At 45.0% G+C, this 21,324-nt stretch overlaps 1 protein-coding gene across 9 annotated transcripts in view; it reads left to right on the top strand.

Moving 5' to 3' along the window:
• Nucleotides 1-21,324, top strand: part of PXYLP1 (2-phosphoxylose phosphatase 1) — a 68,986-nt gene that overhangs the window by 11,436 nt on the left and 36,226 nt on the right. The window contains exon 3 of one of the 9 annotated variants that reach the window (XM_074370478.1): nucleotides 19,958-20,029. The exons of the other annotated variants lie outside the window; for them this stretch is intronic. The gene's annotated coding sequence lies outside the window, so the exon portion shown is untranslated. The remainder of the gene's footprint in view (nucleotides 1-19,957; nucleotides 20,030-21,324) is intronic. 9 annotated transcript variants of the gene reach the window in all.

Here is a 21,324-nt window from a genome sequence, read left to right as displayed (position 1 = left end):
CTGACCCCCCTCCTGCAAGTGAAAAATCTGCATGTAACTTTATAGTTGGCCCTCCATATCCACAGTTCTGCATCTGCAGGTTCAACCAACCTCAGATTGTTTAGTACTGTAGTTACTATTGAAAAAAATTTGCCTATAAGTGGACCCATGTTATTCAAGGTTCAGCTGTACGTTTAATGACTCAAATACGATGGACATTTACTTTTTGCTCACACAAAGTCCAAAATGGCTGTTCCTGACAAAGTAGGGGTATGGGGAAGTCTTTTCCAAAAGGTGATTCAGGGGCCCAGACTCTTGAGTCTCCCACACTTTTTTGCATCAATCAGTGGAAGAAGAAGGAGCATGGAGGATGGTGTATAGGAGGATTTTTTGGGCCAGGCTTGGAGATGGAGAATTACTTCCACCGACTTTCCGCTGGCCAGGGCCCAGTCACATGACCACACCTCCTGCAAGGGAGGCTGGGAAATGTGGTCCAGCCCTGTGCCTAGGAGGAAGAGGAGATGGGTTTCAGGGTTAGCTGGCATTCTTTGCCACACTGTCCCTCCCAAATCAGGATTCTGTTAGCAAAGAGAAAGGAATGAATATTGAGTGGGCAACGGAGGGTTGTCTGTCTTGGGAAAAAAATGCTGTGCTAAGAAAGCTCCAGCCCAAAATAGTCTTTATTCCCAGACCACCTGTCTTAAATCCTGGCTTCTGCTTTCCCCGTTGGGACCGGGGCCGGCAGGACACTGGAAAATCCTCATTATCCCTTTCTTGACTCAGACCATGTTCTTAATAGCTTTGAGGGAATGAGTCCCAGTTGATCTGCCTCAGCAGTTGGAGGTTACTCCAGAAGAAATGGCCTTCAGCCTCCTTAAGACCAGAGGAGCCTCTCAGAACTCCGAGCCTTTGAGAGCTCCTTGCCCCTGAGCCTTTCAAGTGCCCCTACTCACCCAGCCTCCCAAAGTTTCTCTTCCTCTCCAGCCCCCAGCCCAGCCAACACCCAGAGGGGAGGGGAGGCTGCAGCACAGTGACCTCTGCTTCCCATCTGAATCCACTGAGAAATATTTTCCCACCACTTCCTGCAATTTTTTTTCCTCTGTAAACATTGGTGAATGGTTCATTGATCTATGGGGTTCCAGCGCTTTGTTCCTGTTCAGTCTGTTGTAGGTTTCAGTGCCAGGTGCCTCTCCATCCACAGCGTCCTTCTTGATGCCCTTCTTTCTTCCCTCCCTCCCTCCCTCCCTCCCTTCTTCCTACACACACCTAATGAGCACCTGCTGCTTACTTAGCTCCGTGTCCACCCAGCCCTGGGGGAGGTAGGTAGCGAAGCTGACATGAGCCTGGGGTGTTGATGAATGTTGTGGGAGGGTTGTGGTTGCCTGATATTGGGGGACCTCTCCCAGCCTTGGGGTTAGGGAGGGCTCCCAGACGGAAGTGGCATTTGAGCTGAGTTTAAAGATGAGTGAGTGTTAACAAGATCAAGAAGGCATCTGGGCCAAGAGAGTGAAATGGCACACATGCTGATTTTGGAGAAGGGGTGCTTGGGGTTTGGAGGAATGGCCAGGGGTCCAGTGTGCTGGAGTTGGGGTGGGATGGTGTGGTCATGCTCCCATTTAATACTGCTGTGCTCCAGGCCCTGGGGTCAGAGCAGGAGACAAGGCAGATAAAGCCCCATCCCCAAGGGAACTCAGGGTCTGGGCTGTGAGAGGGGGTGAGGCTGCAGAGGAGGGTGGGCCCGAATCTGCGGAGAGCTTGGCTGCTGTCCCAGATTCTGCTCCAGAGGGTCTGCTGTTGGATGCCGAGTAGGATGTGGGCCCCATTACTTATGCTATCACCTCTCGTGCCCCGTCCCTCTGTCTCCAACTCTTGTCTGGTCCTTTGCCCAGGCATTACTCAGGCTATAAAAATAGAGGCTGGCACCAGAACACCAGCATGTAGTTGGTGAGGAAAGCTGAATCTGTCATTACGTATCAAGATATGTGCCAGCTCGATTTTTGGTGGAACACTTTCTTGGAACTCCAAGGATGAGATTCTAAAGTTGGCTTACAGTTTTTTTTTTTTTTTTTTTCTCCTTTCAACACATCCCAAAACTTCTGGTCACTTGGCTCAGAGTAAGTATGTTCTGGTTGTGTCTGTTACCCACCCTGTGAGCACATTGAAATGAACACTGAATGCTGAAATCCACCAAGTGAGGGCTGGCCTTGCCATGGGCCTGATTGGAGGGGCTGGGTCATCTCATGGGGCAGTCCATCTGGGGCTCATGTGCTGGTGAGGACTATGGTCAGCGCTGCCTGAGAAGGGGTCAGGTCTCATCAGCCTGCAGAGTTTTGCTCATCTCCCTGAGGACAAGAGGGCTGAGCCACGGTTTAGAATAGCTGTCAGCTGCCTTCATTGTGATGAATGGCCCCAAAGGTGGTTTCCTTCATTCTCCTTTCCCAGCCTTGTTTATTAAGGTGGAATTGACAGTGCTGGGGGGTGCGGTGCAGAGAGAGGAACCTTCTTGCTAGTCCAAGCCCAGGGCTGAATGTGGGGCACTTTGTTCCCAGGTAGGGCAATCTCAATCTGTAGATGTGTTTTTTGGGTCCTTTTGTTTTGTTGGGTGTTTACTGGGTACCTTTTTGGTGCCAAGTGCAGTAGAGGTCATGCATATTAATCAAATGAGGAGGAGGATCGTTACAACCTGTGTTATTGTGGTTTACAGTTAGCAATATATATTTGTTCTGTTTCTGGCACAGAGCTCCTAAAACCCTTGAAATTTCCTGGAAGAGACCCTAGGGATAAATGTCTTTTATTATGTTATTGAGGTGACTTTTGGAAAGCGCTCAGGTAACCCAAGGATGGGGGCTGGTTGCCAGGAGAACCAAACTTATGATTAGAGGTTTGGAACTTTCTGTCCCGCTCCAGACCACTGGGGAGGAAAGTGGGGGCTAGAGGTTGAATCAGTTGCCGGTGGCCAATGACTTAATCAGACATGCCTATGTAATGATGTCTCCGTAAAGACTCAAGAGGATGAGGTTTAGAGAGCTTCCAGGTTGGTGAACACGTGGAGATGTGGGGAGAGTGGCGTTCTAGGAGAGAGCATGGAAACTCCGAGACCTTTCCCTCATACCTTGCCATAGGTGTCTCTTCAATTGGGCTGTTCCTGAATCATACCCTTTTATCATACACTGGTAATCTAGTAAGTAAAATGTTTCTGAGTTCTCTGAGCCACTCTAGAAAATTAATTGGCCCCCAAAGACAGGAGGGCATCGGAACCTCCAATCTATAGCCAGTTAGAAGCACAGGTGACAACTTGCATTTACGATTGGCATCTGGAGTGGTGAAGGGGTAATCTTGTGGAATTAAGTCCTTAACTTGTGAGATCTCGGGCTTTTTTCCGGATGGATAGGGTCAGGATTGAGTTGAATGGTAGGACACCCAGCTGGTGTTGAGAATTGCTTGGTGTTGTGGGGAAGAAGTCCCACACACATTGGAATTAGGTACAGAAGCATTACTACCCTAAGTGCTTTCCAGGAAATATCTTATCTAATTCATTCTGCAACCTCAGGAAGTGGGAAATTTTACATTCCACTAGAATCTAAGGTCCACGAGGGTAGGAATTTTGGACTGACTTGGTGCCCACTGATGTCCAGTTTCTAGGACTGCACTTGGTGTATAGCAGATGCTCAGTCAAATGTTTGTTGAATGAATAATTGAATCAGTATTTACAGGTGAGGAAACTGCAGCTCAGGGAGGTAAGGTACGTACCTTGCCTGAGGTGCTACAGTTGGGAAGTGGCCTGCATCTCAGTCCCAGGGACATACCGTGAGCTGTGGCTTGGGGTTCCCTGTTGCCCTTGGAATATGAGTTACTTCTAGGATAGCACTGAGCACATGCAGCACAACCATCACAAGACTTTGAGTTAATAGTGAGCTCAAGGCCCAGAAAGTTGTCTGTCTTCTTGCTGCCAGCACCTTGCTATAACTTGAGAGTGGGGTGAACGGTGTAGAAATGAGTGATGTTTCTGTAATCTGCCTTCATCCTGCCATGCATGTGTTTAGGAACCTTCTGTGGCTCCCTCCTCCTACGGGAACCTAATCTGGTCCCAACCATTCTCCACCCTGTTCACTGATGAGTCACCGTGTAAAGGCTGTCATCAGTCAACAGCTGAGGGGTGGGTGGGCTTCGCCCCCATCTCTGTACCACCACACCCATCCTTTATCCTCCTCCAAATACCTCCTCACATCAGGCATGCCCACCGACGTCCTCCCTGCCCTTTTAGTTTTAACGCAGTTTCTGCCTCTTCCCTGAAGCCCTCTCTGACCATTCTAGCAGAATCCACCCCTACCCACCGCCCCTATTCCCTGCAGCCCCAGGGAATGTCTCTACAGTGCATTTCCTAATGGTGTTCCTGGAACCCTGAATTCTGCAGTGTGATGGGGCTTCTGCTGCCTGGGGCCTGAGGCCCCTCCTAGTAAACTCTGCTTTTATCTCTCTTACACATCAGGGTCCACGTTGCACTGAGTTTTGAACGGGGTGCTCTTCCAAAACCACTGGTCTCTCTGTAATTGATCACATACCCACCCTGTGACTCATGTAGTTAAACATTGTTTAAAACTAATTTAAGTAAATTTTACAGCTTTCGTTTTTTCTGATTTGAAAAGTGAGACATATTTACTTAAGAAAACTTAGAAAATGCAGAAAATTACAAATAAGAAAAGAAATCTTCTAGGATCCCACCACCTGCTTAAAGAGTTGGAAGCCAGTCTTCTTTCTGTCTTGCGATTTTAAAGAAAATAAGATGTAATCCCAGTTATAAGTACTCATAACAGTGAGGGCGTATTTTCTCTTTCCACTGCATTTTTTAATTGTTACTTGTATTCATTTTTTAAAATAGTAATAGATTCAGAATTCTGAAGAGTAAACCATGAAAACTCCCACTTTTACCTGTTTCAAACCACTCCGGCCAATTTTGTAACATAGCTTCGTTATGACATAATTGAGTTCAAACTGTACGTGCTCTATTATAGCTTGCTGTTTTGATTTAGCAATAGAACATTTTCTTCTGTCACTATTAATCTTTTAATATGGGTACCCAACATGTTATAAAAAGAAAGCATCAAATATGTGAGTAAATACTGAGAAGTCCACAATAGAAATTAAAAGTCTACCGCTGTTCATTTGGGGGGCTGTCCCTTTCTAGACCTTTTTCTGTAAGTTTGCACGTTGTCTTAAACTTCCCATATGTATGCTGAGATATGCAAATGTGTGTTTTACCTACGTGAGATTCTCCTGTATCTATTACGCTGTTTCCAGCACTCTCATCTGGTTTTTACTGGGCAGTGTCTCCTGGAGGTTTGTCCACATCCAAAGCTAAATCTACCTCTTTCTTTTAAGGCTGAATCAGGTTGCATTGTATGGAGAAACTAATTTTGAGCCATTTCTGTCCACGTGAACATTTCAGTTGTTTTCACATTTTTATAATTATTCTTATTGCTGCTTTGTACAGATGAGTGAGCATTTTGGGGGAATAGATACCCAGAATATGGAGTTTTGGGGCAAATGCGGTGTGTATTTATTGTTTCAACAAGACCACTGGTTCTTCAAAATTCCATTCCTGTTAACCCTCTCACCCACAGTGCATGAAAGAATTCATCCCTATTGAGACTGGCATTCGCTAAAGATGCACAGTCTTTTATTTTTTGGCAATCCAAAGAGTGAGACATGCCATGGCATTTTAAAATTTGTGTTTCTTCCCATCCTAGTTTTCCAAGCATATACATACACACATTTTAAAAAAATTAACGTCATGCAGTACATGGTTCTGTATGCTTTTTTTCACTTTTTACATTAAGTCATATTAAAACTTTCATATTTTCTTTTCCCAGTCATTTCACTGTCTTCAAAAGCTCAGTTGTTCAGGGGTGTTATCTTATTGAACTCTTGTAAATCCCCTAGAGTTTATTTATGTCCTTAATCTCCAAAGACCCTGGGGATAAGTAAGAGGGAAGAAACTTCTGCAGAGAACTGACACAGGGTCTATCCAGTAAATAGGAACCAAATTAAAATCTGAATTAGATGTTTGCTCAGGGGCTCACCCCTTAGGTATTTGACAGGGAGGTGCCTAAGTTGTCACTGTGAGCTCTCTGAGCTCCTGTTCTATATAGATATTGAATGCAATGTGTTAAATGTTAAGAAGCTTCACCAGTTTCGTATGTTCCATTATGAAAAGTGCCCAGCTTTCTTTGTTGTTGTTTGGATGGAGGGATTATGAAGCTTCCAGAGCATTTAACATGGGTGAAAACACGCAGGAGGCAGTGCGGTGTGATGGGGATCGCATGGAGCCGGCAAGGTCAGGGAGCTGTCTTCAGATTCTAGCTGTGCCACCCCCCCCAACCCCCAACTGCTGTCTGCTGTGTCATCACGAAGAAGGACCTCAGCCTCTCCCCTCTCTGGTTCCCCGGGGTCTGTGTGGTGAGGATGCCCAGGGTGTGAGTGAATTTGGAAAGCCTGGTGGAGGATAGGCTGGTAGTTAGAGGCCAATTCTAGCTCAGTATTAATGGGAATTCTAAGGATTAGCACCTTCTAATAATGGGATTGGCTGTTGGTATCATTAAAAAAAACAAATATCTGGCCTTTGTCCCAGGTTCCTGGCACACGGCTCCGAAAACCCTTGGAATTTCCAGAGTGTGAAGAGTGTCTTTTATATGCTAATGAGACGTACAGGTATCTGGTCGAGGGGCGGGTGCCAAAAAGACCAAGGCCTGATTAAAGAGTTGTAATGATCCACCCCACACAACCTCCAGGCAGGGGAGAGGAGAGAGCTGGAGGTTGAGTTCAGTCATTAATGGTCAGTGATCTAGTCAATCTTGCCTACATAAAACCTGTATAAAAACTCTTTTTAAAAATTAAAAGCTGTACACCAGAAATTGATGCAACATTGTAAACCAATTGTACTTCAATAAAAAAAAATTTAAAAATAAAACCTCTAAAGAGTGGGGTTTAGAGAACTTCAGGTTGGCGAGCACATAGAGGTGCTAGGAGGGTGGCCGAGCCAGAAGAGAGGGGGGGGACGCTCTGAGCCCTTGCCCCGTACGTGGCCCTGTGCATTTCTTTTATTGGCTATTCCTAAGCTGTATCCTTGATCATAAATCTACAGGAAGTAACAGAGTTACTTACTCTATTTCCAGCTTTGTGAGTTGTTCTAACAAATTATCAAACCTGAAAGTAGAGGGCTTGTGGGAACCCCTCTTCCCCGACTTTGTAGCCAAGTGGGACAGAATTGGGCAACCTGGGGGCTGAGACTTGCGACTGGCATCTGAAATGGGGGCAGCCTTTGGGACTGAGCCCTTAAACTTGTGGGGTCTGAAGCTAAGTCACAGTGGTCAGTGTCAGAATCGAGTTGAATTGTGGGATACCTAACTGGTGTCCGAAGAATCGGAAGAATGATTGATATGAGAGAAAAAAAATCCCACATGTTTCATGTCAGGAATGTTGTGAGTAAAAGCAGCTGAGCTAAATATTGTCCATCTCCGGAAATGTTCTGACGTGCCATCGGCCAGCTGTGTGCCAGGCTTTGTCCAGTGCTGGAGACACCCTTGTGAACAGACAGACCCCATCTCAACTGTCAGGTAGCTTACACTCAATCACAGGAGACAGCCAGCCAGCCAGAAATTTCAGCATGGTTGGTTATGTAATGATAGTCCTGAGAAGTGTCACGAAGGAGAAACACAGGGTGATTTGAGAGTATCAGACAGGATGCTGATGTAGATAGGGGAGTTCAAGGGCAGCTTCACTGAGAAAGTGATCTTTGAGCTGGAATCCAAGGGATGATCAGGAGTCAGCAAGGTGGGAAAGGTGGAGGGGCAGGAGGGGCAGGGGAGGCAGCTTGCTGGCCAGAGTTCTGATGACCACCTGCTGGGAAAATTTTAGAAGACACTCCTTCCGGGGACAACAAGGTTTTGCATTATGTTTTTAAAGTAATCTCTTAGAATGCTTTATTTTTCTTACAAGAGAAGACATCAAGTATGTTCCTAACTTGAGACGAGGAAAGGGATCTCCATCCTGACTGAGTCGGTCATAACCAGATCAGTGAGTGACATGGCAGTCTGAGGTTAGGCATCACGGGGTTGTTGGGCAGAGCCAATCCTCCATAACCAACAGTTCACAGCACTGTTACTGAACACGACCTACTGAAATCATTCCTACCACTGTCAAACCCTGTTATATACACGATCGTGCCCCACTTACAACACAACAGACTGTGCAAGATGACTATGAAAACAAACCTCTAAATATTATAGGATAGTTCTTTGCCCTGTTTCATAGTCATACTTAGAAACTCAATTTTCTGATGAGAATACGGAATAAGTATTTGCTCATTTAACCTAAGTTTGTGGAAACTGGTCTGTGAACAAGGATGGTGGCTGCCCCAGTGCTGGGCATTCTCAAAAGCACTTGGTTTGGGACAGCATCTTTCTTCATGTTTCCAATTAAGCATTTTGACTTCTTTTTTTAGAACACCTAGTAGATTACAGGTATGACTCACTGTGGAAAATTTGAAAAGGCCTGCCATCCACTGAGTGAGGTGGCTTTCTTTGTTCTTAGATCTCTGCCTCTCTCGGCTTCAAATTAGGGTTCAAGGCAAGCATCAGATCCCACATCACAGAGTGATTTAAAGATGTAAATAGTCAAAACTCTTCCAAAAATGTTGCCTGATAGTAAGCTTAAGGAGTTAGCCCCAATCTGTACATTTAAATATTCCTAATAATAATTAAAAAAGATTTTACTGGTGTATTTTCAGGTGGGTAGCAGACCCATGAGCAGAAAGGAATTAACCATTTCTGAGCTATTACGATTCAGGTATTTCATGTACATTTTGCTTAATCTTTATCAAAGCCTATGTATACGGACTAGTGATTGTTAAGATTAGTGTTAAGCTGCACTAACAGATAAACTCCCAAATTTCAGTGGCTTAACACGATAGATTACTTTTCCTTTACAAAATGATCTAATTTGGTTCCAGGACAATGGTGTTAAGGATGGGCGTGAATGAAAGGGATGGGACCACTGTTCCACACAGATCTGGGGACCCAGTCTTGTAGAAGCTCTACCTCTACTGGCATGTGATTTTCAAGTTTGCCTTTTTCTTTTGGTTATTTTCATTTATTATTTTTTAACACTGTACATTCATATTTATTCAACATCAATTTATATCTTCTTTTTTCCTACAGTTTTATTGAGATATAATTAACGTATAACATTGTATTAGTTTATACTCAGCCATAAAAAGGAATGAAATGTCATTTGCAGCAACGTGGATGGACCTAGAGATTATCATACTAAGTCAAGTAAGTTGATCAGAGAAAAACAAACATATCACTTATATATGGAATCTAAAAAAATGACACAAACAAACTTATTTACAAAAACAGAAAGAAACTCGTAGACATAGAAAACAAACTTATGGTTACCAGCAGGGAAAAGTGGGGTGGGAGGGATAAACTGGGAGTTTGGGATTGTCGCTGATACAAACTACTATGTACAGAATAGATAAACAATAAGGTCCTACTGTACAGCACAGGGAACTATATTCAGTGGCTTATAGTAACCTGTAGTGAAAAAGAATATATATATATGTATAAATGAATCACTGTGCTGTACACCAGAAACTAATACAACATTGCAAATCCAAAAATATTAAAAATTAAAACATATAAAGAAAAAACCATTGTTATTAGTTTAAGGTGTATAACATTTGATGTATATACTGCAAAATGATCACCACAAGAAGTCTAGTTAATATCCATCACCTCACAGAGGTATGCATTTTTTTCCTTGTGATGAAAACTGAGAATCTAATAGAGACTTTCAAACATACAGTACTGTAACAATACAGTACAATACAGTATCGTTAAGCATAATCACGATGCTGTACATGACATCCCACAAACTTACTTATCTTACAGCTGGAAGTTTGTACCTTTTGACCACATTTACCCATTTTCCTTACCACTCACCCCACCACCCCTGCCACCTCTGGCAACCACTGATCTGTTCTCCATTTCTGAGTTTTTTTCAGATTCCACATATAAGTGAGATCATACCATATTTATCTTTTTCTGTCGACTTATGCATAATGCCCTCAAGGTCCATGCATGTTGTTGCAAATGGTAGGATTTCCTTCTTTTTGTGCCTGGACAATATTCCATTGTGTGTGTGTGTGTGTGTGTGTGTGTACACCGACAACCTAAGTGCCCATCGATGGATGAATGGATAAAGAAAATGTAATATGTGTACATAGATGTAGATATAGATCTATATCTTGGTTACTATAAATAATGCTGCAATGAACATGGGGTGCAGATAACTCTTCAAGGTAATGATTTTGTTTCCTTTGGACACATACCCAGAAGTAGAATTGCTGGATCCTATGGTAGTTCTATTTTTAATGTTTTGAGGATCCTCCATACTATCTTCTATAGTGGCTACACCAGTTTACATTCCGACCAATAGTGCACAAGGGTCCCCTTTTCTCTACATCCTCACCAACACTTGTTATCTCGTCTTTCTGATAATAGCCATTCTAACAGGTGTGAAGTGATATCTCATTGTGCTTTTGATTTGCATTTCCTTGATGACTAGTGATGTTGAGCTTCTTTTCATGTACTTGTTGACAATTTGCATATCTTTTTTGGAAAAATGTTTATTCAGTTCTTCTGCTCATTTTTTAATCAGATTTTTTTTTGCTATTGAGTTCTTCATATATATTTTGCATACTAACCCCTAGTTTTATATATGATTTGCAAATATTTTCTCCCATTTCATAGGTTGCCTTTTCATTTTGTTCATTTTTTGCTATGTAGAAGCCTTTTAGTTTGATATAATCCCATTTGTCTATTTTTTGCTTTTGTTGCCTTTATTTTTTGGTGTCCAAATCCAAAGGTCATTGCCAAGACCAGTGTCAAGAAGCTTGCCCGCTATGTTTTCCTTTAGGAGTTTTATGGGTTCGGGTCTTACATTTAACTCTTTAATCCATTTTGAGTCAGTTTTTGTAGGTGGTGTGAGATAGGGGTCCGGTTTCATTCTTTCTCATGGGGCAGTACAGTTTTCCAATATCATTTATTGAAGAGGCTATCCTTTTCCCATTGTTTATTCTTGGCTCCTTTGTTGTAATTAATTAATCATATATGCATGGGTTTCTTTCTGGGCTCTCTGTTCTGTTCCATTGATCTGTGTGTCCATTTTTATGCCAATAACATACTGTGTTGATTACTATATTTTTATAATGTAGCTTGAAATCAGGAAGTGTGATGCCTCCACCTTTGTTATTCCTTGAGATTGCTTTGGCTAATTGGGGTCTTTTGTGGTTCCATACAAATTTTAGGATTGTTTCTCTATTTCTATGAAAAATGCCATTTGAATTTTGATAGCATGTGTAAATTGCTTAGAGCAGTATGGACGTTTTAGCAACATTAATTCTTCCAATCCATGAGCATGGAATATCTTTCCATTTATTTTATCTTTGCTTTCTTTCATCAGTGACTTATAGTTTTCATTTCTGTATTTAATTTTATTCCTCATATTCTGTTCTTTTTGATGCAGTTGTAAATGGGATTGTTTTCTTAATTTCTTTTTCTGATAGTTCATTTTTAGTGTATAAAAATGCAACTGATTTTTGTATATTGATTTGGTATCCTGCAACTTTACTGAAATCATTTATTCTAACAGGTTTTTTTGGTGGAATCCTTAGCGGTTTCTGTATAACATTATGTCATCTGCAAATAGAGACAGTTTTACTTCTTCCATTCTGATTTGGATGCCTTTTACTTCTTAATTTTGCCTAATTTTTCTGTCTAGGATGTCTAGCTCTGTGTTGAATAAGAGTGGAGAGAGTGGGCATCCTTGTCTTGTTTCTGCTCTTAGAGGAAAACCTTTAACTTTTCACCACTGTGTGTATAAGTACCATTGACTTTGAGGCTTGTGATTCATTGCAACTTTAAGCTGAATCAGCTAAATGGTGTTTATTACAATGTTATTCTCTACCTCATCAGACAGGAGCTGGGATTAAATAGCAATTCAAATTCCTTCCAAGCTAAATGTCTGTGATTCTATGTGACTGTGCTCTTAGCTCTGTGTTTGCTCTCTCTGTCTCTTTGTATGTGTGAAGGAAAAAAAGGAAAAGTTTTGAGAGCATCTTAAAACATCTGAATCAGAGAATCCTTGGATCTCAGCACATGGATGCTCCGAGAGGTCACCCATGTCAACCCCTCCACAAGGACCCCCTGCAGGCAGCTGCCCACTCGACCACCTCCTTGGGCAGGAGGGCTCACTCTGTATTGACACTCATGCTGCCAGTCTCCCACTGAATCAATCACCCAGCAGTTTTCTAAGAAGTATTTTCGGGGCATGGAGTTCCTGCCCACCAGTACCAGCCGTGATGATGACCCACAGAGTGCCCGGGGCCCCACGCCTCGACGCCGTCAGGCCATGGTGTGGGCCAGCAGCGGGCACGAGGCTCTAGGCGAGTGTGCTTCCAGCCGGAAAAAGGCCTCCTGGGAGAAACACCTCGATCCGTTGCACAGATGAGTGCGCTGTTCTTGTAAATGTCCAGGGCAAAGTCTTATTTCCATGTAGTATTGTTAACATAGAAAATGCAGCTTTCAGAACGCGTAACTGGCCTTGGCAACCTACCCTTTCATGTGCCTGATTCACTTTGCACAGCTGTGAATCTCAGGACCCTGTAAGCTTTTTTTTTTTTTTTTCCTTTAAAATTTGGACTTCCTCACTCAAATCTTCCATTGTACACCACTTATATTTCTGGTTTTACAACCCTGCCTGTGTAGTCCTTTTGTGCTTTCCTTGACGTTTTAAGGAACTTTTAATTGACATGGTTTGCCTGCAAAATAAAAAGAATCAGCTATATTTTTCAAGTGGCTTTGTGGTGGATAAAGCACGCCAACTGCATGTTCTACTTTTTTTGGTTGTTGACGTACTTACCCTTGTGCTTGACTTTCTAAATAAGCATGCCAGTTTCAGATGTGATGCTTTTAGAACTCAAGAAAGAGCAAAGCAGCAAATTTGGGTGGAACCCAGACTTCTCCCCAAATATCAGGGGAAAAAAATCACTGGAGAGTATATAAAAGTGGAAATTCTGGCTTGCTGAATTAGTTATCTCAGTCTGTTCTGGTCCTGAGAAGTGATCAGCAGTCCTGACAAGTTTATCCTTTGTCAAGCTGGAAAGAACACCTCAAAGAGGAGAGTAGGGGGAACGTGTAGGTCACAAATGTGGGGGAGGCGGGGGGAGAACTTCAGTATTTCAGGGATTTAAAAACACTAAATCTGCAGATTATCTGCCTCAGAATCCTTTTTGGAAAGAAGCGGTAGATAAATAATTCATGCTGCATATTTAAGCACATGTGAGATATGGAATAAAAGGTGCTGTCGGTAGAACTTGCAGTCGGCAGGCTGAGGGGAGCTGCTCTGCTGGTTGTCACTGAACTGCACCCGAGCAAACCAGCACTGATGTTCCTTAAACAAATAATTATGACTGTATGAGCTGTGATTGCTAGATCTGAAACAGGCTGGTACTGTCATCAGATGAGTGGGTTTGAGAGGTTTTTTTTGTTTTTGTTTTTGTTTTTTCAGAATAACTGTGTTTTGTTAGATCTTCTCCAGCTGTGGGTTGTTGTGGACATCCCTTCCCTCCCTCCGTCCTAACAGAACTCCGATTCTGTTCAGGCCTCCACCATCACCCTCCTTGCGTGGGCCTCTGCTAGGAAGTGAATCCTCATTGGTCCATTCCTGGTGCGGGTGATCAGTTTGGGCAGAGTTCTGGCCGTTAGGCATTAGGGGAAGTCCACTGGAGGGTTTCTGGGAAAGCCATCCTTGCTTCCAGTAGAAATGTGCAGGGTTGTTCCTTCTGCCTCTGAGTATTGCCAAGTGTGATGATGCTGGGGAAAGTGGTCACCATCTGTGACACTTTGAGGGGCTCCATCCTGGAGACAAGACACAGAGGATGGCAGAGAATCCAGAGATGGGAAGATCCTGGCTTCCGCATGATGCCCTTGAGTTGCTGAATTAAGCAACCCTGGAGCAGCAGTTCCTAATACCGTGACTCATTATATGTGAATTTTGATGGGCCCCTTTGCGTTAGCAGGGTTTTCTATTACCAGCAGCCAACCCATCTTTGTAAGTCCATGAATTGTTTACGATAAAACAAACAAAAAAAGCCCCCCAAAACAACAAAGTTTACCATGACCATATCTCATTTATATCACATCTAAGTGAGATGTTCAGCCTGGTCGGTGATGAAGTTTTTCTGCCTAATGCAATTCAACATGAATGTGTGTGCTTATCCATCACACTCCACTGAGGGAGCCCCCGTGGAGAGGACCATTGTTCTTTAGAGCTAGTGATGAGTTCTAATTAAGATATTGCTTTGGCTGCTTTAACAGAAATGAAATAACAGTGACTTTAAAAGGTTGTGAGGTTGATCTTTCTCTCTCCAAACAGTTTGAGCTGGTTGGTGGTCAAGGAGATGAGTGGCCTTCCCCCAGGGGTCATCCAGGCTTCTCCTCTGTCATCCACAAGGATGTTGTCTCTTTGGGCTTTGAGAAAGCTGGCTCACCCCCACACCAGTGTTTTGGAGCATGGGGAGGCAGGAAGAAGGGAGGGCAGATTGGGGCAGGGTAGACAGCTGCCTTTTGACTGAGAATTGCACGTGTTACTTCCAGTCACACCTCACTGGCCAGACTTGATCACATGATGATGACTAGTTGCAAGAGAGCCTGAGAAATAACTATCTCTGCTCAGTGGCTAAAACCTCAAGGATTCTGTTAGTAAGGAGGAGAGAATAGATGCTGGGGGACAGTTCAGAGTGTCGGCTACATATGTGTCTCTACAATGAAGAGGAAGAGCATGACAGAGTGCTGGCTGCCACTCTCTGATTGTGCCACAGGGGTGGGAGCCATGAGAACTGGGATCCCTCAGCAGCCTGGAGCCTTGTGCCAGTTCTGACCTGCCCTTGTCCTGTCTTCTGGTCAGACTAGGGACCTCAACTAGGGATGTTTAAAGCCTCTTCAAACTCTGACTTTCTCTGCATAGCCTCCCAGGGCAGGCATTCTATTTCTCCTGTCGGGGGCAGAGACGAGGCAGCAGTAAGGTGAGTACCTCCCATGTGGGTGGTGGGTATTGAAGCCAGGAGAGAAGTCACTGCTAACATTTATTGAGAGCTTATTAGGAGCCCAGTACTGGGCTGTGTCCCTTACACGTATTAATCCCTGACACACCCTGTGAGATGGACCCTATGATTGTACCCATTTCATAGATGGGGAAACTGGGGCTCAGGGAGGGTTCAAGAAGGGCTCTTGACTTAGCCAACTGACCCCTGAGCCCACAGGCTTCACTCCATGTCCTGGGAAGGCCTGGGACCTGTGATGGGGTTTGTGGGGTGTGACAGGTCATTGTGAGCCCAGGAAGCAGGGCAGGAGAGCCTAGGGCCTGATGCTGCCTTTGTCCAGGCAGCATTGATGACCCCACCACTGGTGACCCCATAGCCAGGAGGTGCACATGGCACTCTGAGTCCCATCTGGGCATGACGTTGCCATGGGTTACATCACCCCTCACCAGTCCAAGGTAGAAGACAGGCTGTTCTTCAGGAGGAGAGTAACGTGGGTGAGAGAGGTGCCTGGCAGGCTCAGTGTGGGGCACAGTGTAGAATGTTCCAGGAGAGGCACACTGCATGGTTCTAGGCTTCCTTTAAAGTGTCGCCCCTGCTGAGAGGGGCAGGGAGGCCTCTGGGTCTGCTCCTGTCTTATATTCCTGCAGGAAGCTGGTTCTGGGAAAGGATAGAATCCTGACCCTAGAAAATGAGGTTCAGTCCACCAAGTAGGCCTGTCCTTCAATCTGGCACTGCTTGGTGGCCTGGCTCCTGGGTCTTCCTCCTGCTCTGACCTGGAGGTCAGTGTCTTTTTGCCCAGAGTGGACTCCAGGAAGGGAGTGGGCATCAGTGGGTGTGTTGTCTAGTTCCCTTGGGGGTGGGCTTCCTTGGAGTCAGTGGGTAGGCTGGCCTAGGTGGGGAAATGGGGCCCTTGCAGCCACCTGCCTGTTGGTTGGTTGCCAGGCCACAGGCAAACTCCCCAAGATGAGGGTTCCCCGATCCTTCTCCTCTGGGGCCTCTGGGCAGCTGGCTGTACCCAAGTGCAGCAGACTCACTGCTTGTGCAGCTGTGGGGTGGTGCCTGGACTAACCCACTGCCCTTCTGACTCCTCTCATTCACAAAGATGCCAAGCTCCCACTGCCTGCAACAGTCAGTACAGTCTTACTTAGTGCTGTTTCTTTGATTCATTCTATTTTCCTAAAGTGCAATTACAAACACACCGGCTCCAATCTGCTTTTGAAGATTGAACTCAGGGTGAGCCTGCTTCATAGGAAACCTACCACCCTCTCTGGGCCTCCGTGGTTCTGTGGGTCTCCAACGCTCCCTGACCCTGCTTCCCCCTGATGGTACTAGTTTCACAGGCCTAATGGTCTGTTTACTTATTGCCTCACTGACAGACTGTGAGCTTCCTTTTTTTTTTTTAAACCTCTTTAAAAAAAATTTTTTTTTAACTTCAAACATACACAAAGTCACAGAGGATCATATAATGTGCCCTCTAGGATTCATCACCCAACTTCAACAGTTGTCAACATTTTGCCGGTCTTGTTTCATTAACTTCTCCTCGACCTCACCTTGCCACCCCCACTTCCAGGATATTTTCAAGCAATTCCTAAATCTCACATCTTTTCTCTCATAAGTACATTTCAGCTGTAAGCTTTAAGATGGCAGAAGCTGTGTCCTGTATCCTGTGTCCTGTGTTCTCAGCACTTTGGATGGTGCCCAACACATCTTGGCTTTGGGGGAAATATGTTGTTTTGAATCAACAGATTGACTGGATGAATGACTCGGTTTCAGCCTTTAGAGCCCAGTCTGCACATTAGCTGCAGCTGGAGTAACTAGAATGTGAATGAGCGCTGGGAGCCCGCAGCCTCCCTGCCGCCTGTCCTGCTGCCCGGGCTTTGCAGGAGGTTCTGGAATCTGTCTGGCTCTCACTCATCAGACTTTAAGCTTGGTTTATTCTTAGCTGAACATCTTTGATTTTGCAATTAAACTCCACTTTGAGGTGACCTTGGGGAGGGAAGACTATGAAGATGTAGCTTTTACCTTTGCTTGGTTCATATTTAGTTCACAATTATACACTTGAGGGTTTTGGCTTTTTTAATATATAATGCTTTGTTTACTTCGGCCAAAATGATTAGGACAAAAAAAAAATCAATGTATAGAATACATCTAAAGCATTTTCTTTAATACCATCTTTCTATTCCTGGTAACGGTATTTTAACTACACAAATGGGAGATAATTGAATGCACATTTTTCTTTCCAACAGTCATGGTCATGTTTAAAACCCTAAATTCTGTACACTTTGAAGGGGACTCTGAGACTAGAGTCACTAGACGTGGCATATCCAGCTTTTACAAGGTGAAAATCAGGCCAGAGCTGGGGCTTTGGAAATCTCTGGTGGTAGAATGGTAGCTTGTAAAAATGCCTTTGATATGTTCCTTTTTCCTCTTAATTCAGAAATAGTATTTACCATAATACTGCAATGGGAACTGCCTATTAACTAGTGCTTTTTTCAAAATTATATTCTCAATATTTTCTTTTACTATTCAAATCTATTGTAAAGTTGAATTAAGTTAACTGAGATTTTTGCTTGTTTGTTTTCTTTTTTGCTGCTTCATCAGGAATTTAGAATAACACTTCTATTTCTGGATTTAAGATATTTTTACTGTGTGGGTTTAGCACAAGGGACTAAGTCTGCGCCCAGTAGACATTTGATGACTGGGAACTGTTACCTGTTCAAACTGCAACGTAAAACAGTTGTTTCCACCGACGTGTTTATAAGAGTTAGATTTGGTCATGACGCCATATTGAGCAAGAGCGTCTTTTCCGTGGAAGGTGATGGACTTGGGAGATATTGGAGGATTAGGAGAGCTGGGATCTGTACTGAAGTATGTCGTAATCCCATAGCATCTCACCCTGCTGATGTGGCCATGACTCTTCCTGTGGCCTTTACTTTCTGGGCTGTGAGGGAGCAGGCTGTGGGGTTTCTGCTATGGGCCGAGTCCTGGCTGTCACTTGGCATGACTTAGACAAGTCTGAGGCGGCGTCAGGAGGAGCTGCAGTAGACCCCAGGGGTGTGCGTGCTCAGATCTCCTGTGGAGTGGGTATGCAGGAAGATGGCTGGAAGGGAAACCGAGGAATGCTGGACTTCTTGAGTGGCTGTGAGCTTCCTTGCTAGGGATTGAAAAGGAGAAAGGGTCTCTGGAGAATGGGGCTGGAGCCTGGGCCACAGAGTCAGAGAGAGCCTGTTGGCTGGTAATCCTGTCTTCTTAGGATGGGGCCCAACAGAAGCTGAGACAGATGTTCCAGGCTGGAAAACCTGTGGTGAGGCAGAGCACCACAGCTGAGTCAGCCCCAGGGAAGGCTGGCATGGCGGAGGGGCCGGGAATGGGCTGCAAACGTGGCTGCCCCTCCTGATGAATGGGGCTGGGCCTGTAAATAGGGAAGTGGCCAGTGGCCAGGATTTGGAAGGGGAACCACAGCATGGAGCAGAAGCAGCAGCTCCGGGAAAGGGCAAATCTTTGTGTTTAGATGGTGGGCAGGAGCCTGTATGACTCCCCCAGAGCTGAGGATTCAAACTCAGCACATCCCTCTGTGCCAAGTGCTCTGTGCATTATGATATTTACTCCTCACCCACCGCCCTCTTGCTCTTTCAGACTCTTTTCCCCAAACTTATTTAAAGATCAGGGTCCTGAAACTCAGCAAAGTGAAGTTGTCAGGAGGGCAGAGCAGGGACTTGACACAAATCTGCTGGTGGCTAAAGCCTCATGCTTTCCACTACATCAGGGCTCCCCTCTGCCTCTCCCACCGAGGAAGTGTCCCCAGTGAAGAAACACCCCAGGGCAGAGCCATGCGCCGGAGTCTCACATTGGATTGACTCATGCATACACACAGTGCTGGGGGTCCTAGCTCCAGTGGCAAAGAGAAACTTTAAAGTCATAAGAATTTTGCATCTTATCATTACTGTTTAGCCATTTAAAAAAAAAAAAAAAGAATAGAGCATGATCTTCCTCTCTAAGTTTTCCAGGAAAATAAACTTCAGGGGAAGATGTCTGTTTATCCCAGTGTCAATGTACTCCACCCTACCCCACACCTGCCCCTGGGTCATGTGCGCCCCAGGCTGGGCCTAGCTCGAGTGGACGTAGTGAGACTCTGACCATCATGTGCCATTTGGAATCTGCCAAAACAGAGTCAGAAGATAGGGACACAGAAACTCAGAGTGTATCAAGGCGAAATGGTGGGTGGGACTCCAGAAGGAATCCTGTGTCATCAAATGAAAAGCCACAGATACACAGAGATGTCAGTAGTGCAAAAACTAAAAGCAGTAAGGCAGTCACATGATCCCAGCCATCTGGCTAACCCAACATATCCTCAGTATTTTAAATCTAGAACTAAATATAGCCCCTTTCCCAAAAAGCACTCAGCATATTTGAAAAATGTAGACAAGATGGAGCTTTTGCATATGGTGTCTGCAAAAAAAAAAAAAAAAATGAGGACATGGAGATCTAGACCCTGGCTTACTTAGAATTTCCTGGTAAAGACCCAAGGTATTTTTTTCTTTATTGGATCAGTTAGTGTTTGTTCTACATGGATCAAGCTCTCAAAACGTAGTGGCTTAAAACAGCAACCTTTATGTTTGCTGTAATCTGTGGGTTGGCCATGCAATTCTTCTAGTCCAGGCTGACTCTCCTGGTATCCATCTATGGGGGGTGTGGCTGGGCTGGATGGTCTGGGATGGCCTTGCTCACATGTGTGATGATTCGCAAGCTGGTTGTTTGAAGAGAGCCTTGGCCAGGACTGCTTGCCTTGGCCCCACGTGGTCTCTCATCCTTCAGCAGCTCACCTGGGTGTCTTCACTTGGTGGACTTGGCATTCCCAAAGCAGCAAAGGAGGACAAGCCCCAGTGAGTAAGTACTTCTCACGCCTCTGCTTGTAGCTTAGTTGCTGTTGTCCCATCAGCTAAAGCAGATACCTTGTCCAAGCTTAGAGTCAGCTTGGGAGGAGCCTTCACAAGGCCGTGGATACAGAGAGGCAAGAACAAATTGGGGCCATCCCTGCAACAGGGCGAGCATACCTATAAGCCTGAGGTTTAACTTAGCAAAGGCAGGGTTTCCACCTAACACCCATCTGAGGGTGACTCTGAACCGTATTGTGATTAACCCTTGTGTAAAAAGGCAGCGTCGGGGAAAACCAGGCAGCGCGCTTAGCAGTTCACGTGGCCTCGTCTGCTGGTAAGTGTGGTGGGAAGTCTCCCGAGCAGCTGGAGGCAGGAAGTGATTGAAAGGCCAGATCTGGCCCAGCATCAGAAGAAAGGTTCTCACCTCCCACACCCAAAAACAGAGCAACCAAGAGGCAAGTCTGTTCTCTGCGGCGCTGAAACCAGACTCAGAAATTGGGGTGGGTGGTTTCCCCAGGCCGGCAAGGTTGTGTCCCAGGCCCAGAGTGAGGAGCCGAAGACATCTGAGCCAGGGCGGCAGACAGAGGGATGTGAACGTGTGAGCGTTCAGTACTCAGCATACCTGGAGGAGCCAACAAACAGGTTAAGAAACTATTCCTGTTTCCCAGGAGGAGGGACAAAGCAGGAAAGTGACCTGATGGGAGACGAGTAGGTAGTGAAGGTCATGACAGCCGTTTTCGTTTGAATGTCTCCCGTAGGCTGGGGACTGTACTTAGCCTTTAATTTAGTCCTCACAGCATCCCCAGGTGATTGGTCCCAATGTACAGATGAAGAAACTAAATCTCGGAGGTGAAGTAACTTGGCCCATGGCCCCTGTGCTCAAGGTTCTTACGCAGGTCCATCTGCCTCCAGAGTCCTGTGCCCTTTCTCTGCACACCCTGCTGATGTGGTCCCACAAGAAAAAGCACCTTCAGACAGCAAGGGCTGCAGGCCTCTCCTAACAGTAAAACCCTGAAAGACCCCAGAGGCCATCTGCCAGTCAGGAGCTTTTTTTTTTTTTTTTTTTTTTTTTTTTTTTTGGTTGGGGGAGGTAATCAGGTCTGTCTGTTTATTTTGGTGGCAGTACTGGGAATTGAACCCAGGACCTCGTGTATGCCAAGCATGCGCTCTACACTGGAGCTGTATCCTCCCCGCAACCCCAGGCAGGAACTCTTGAAGACGTTCATGTGAAGGAAAAGGAGACTTTCCAAAGATGGTATTCGCCTCAAAAGAAGGTGGTAGCCTAACAGAAGGGGGAGGAAGGCC

This window comes from Camelus bactrianus, chromosome 1 (genome assembly GCF_048773025.1).
Source record: "Camelus bactrianus isolate YW-2024 breed Bactrian camel chromosome 1, ASM4877302v1, whole genome shotgun sequence".
Lineage (NCBI taxonomy): Eukaryota > Metazoa > Chordata > Mammalia > Artiodactyla > Camelidae > Camelus > Camelus bactrianus.
Note: the sequence above shows the minus strand (reverse complement) of the source record. Positions and strands in the feature narration are given on the sequence as shown.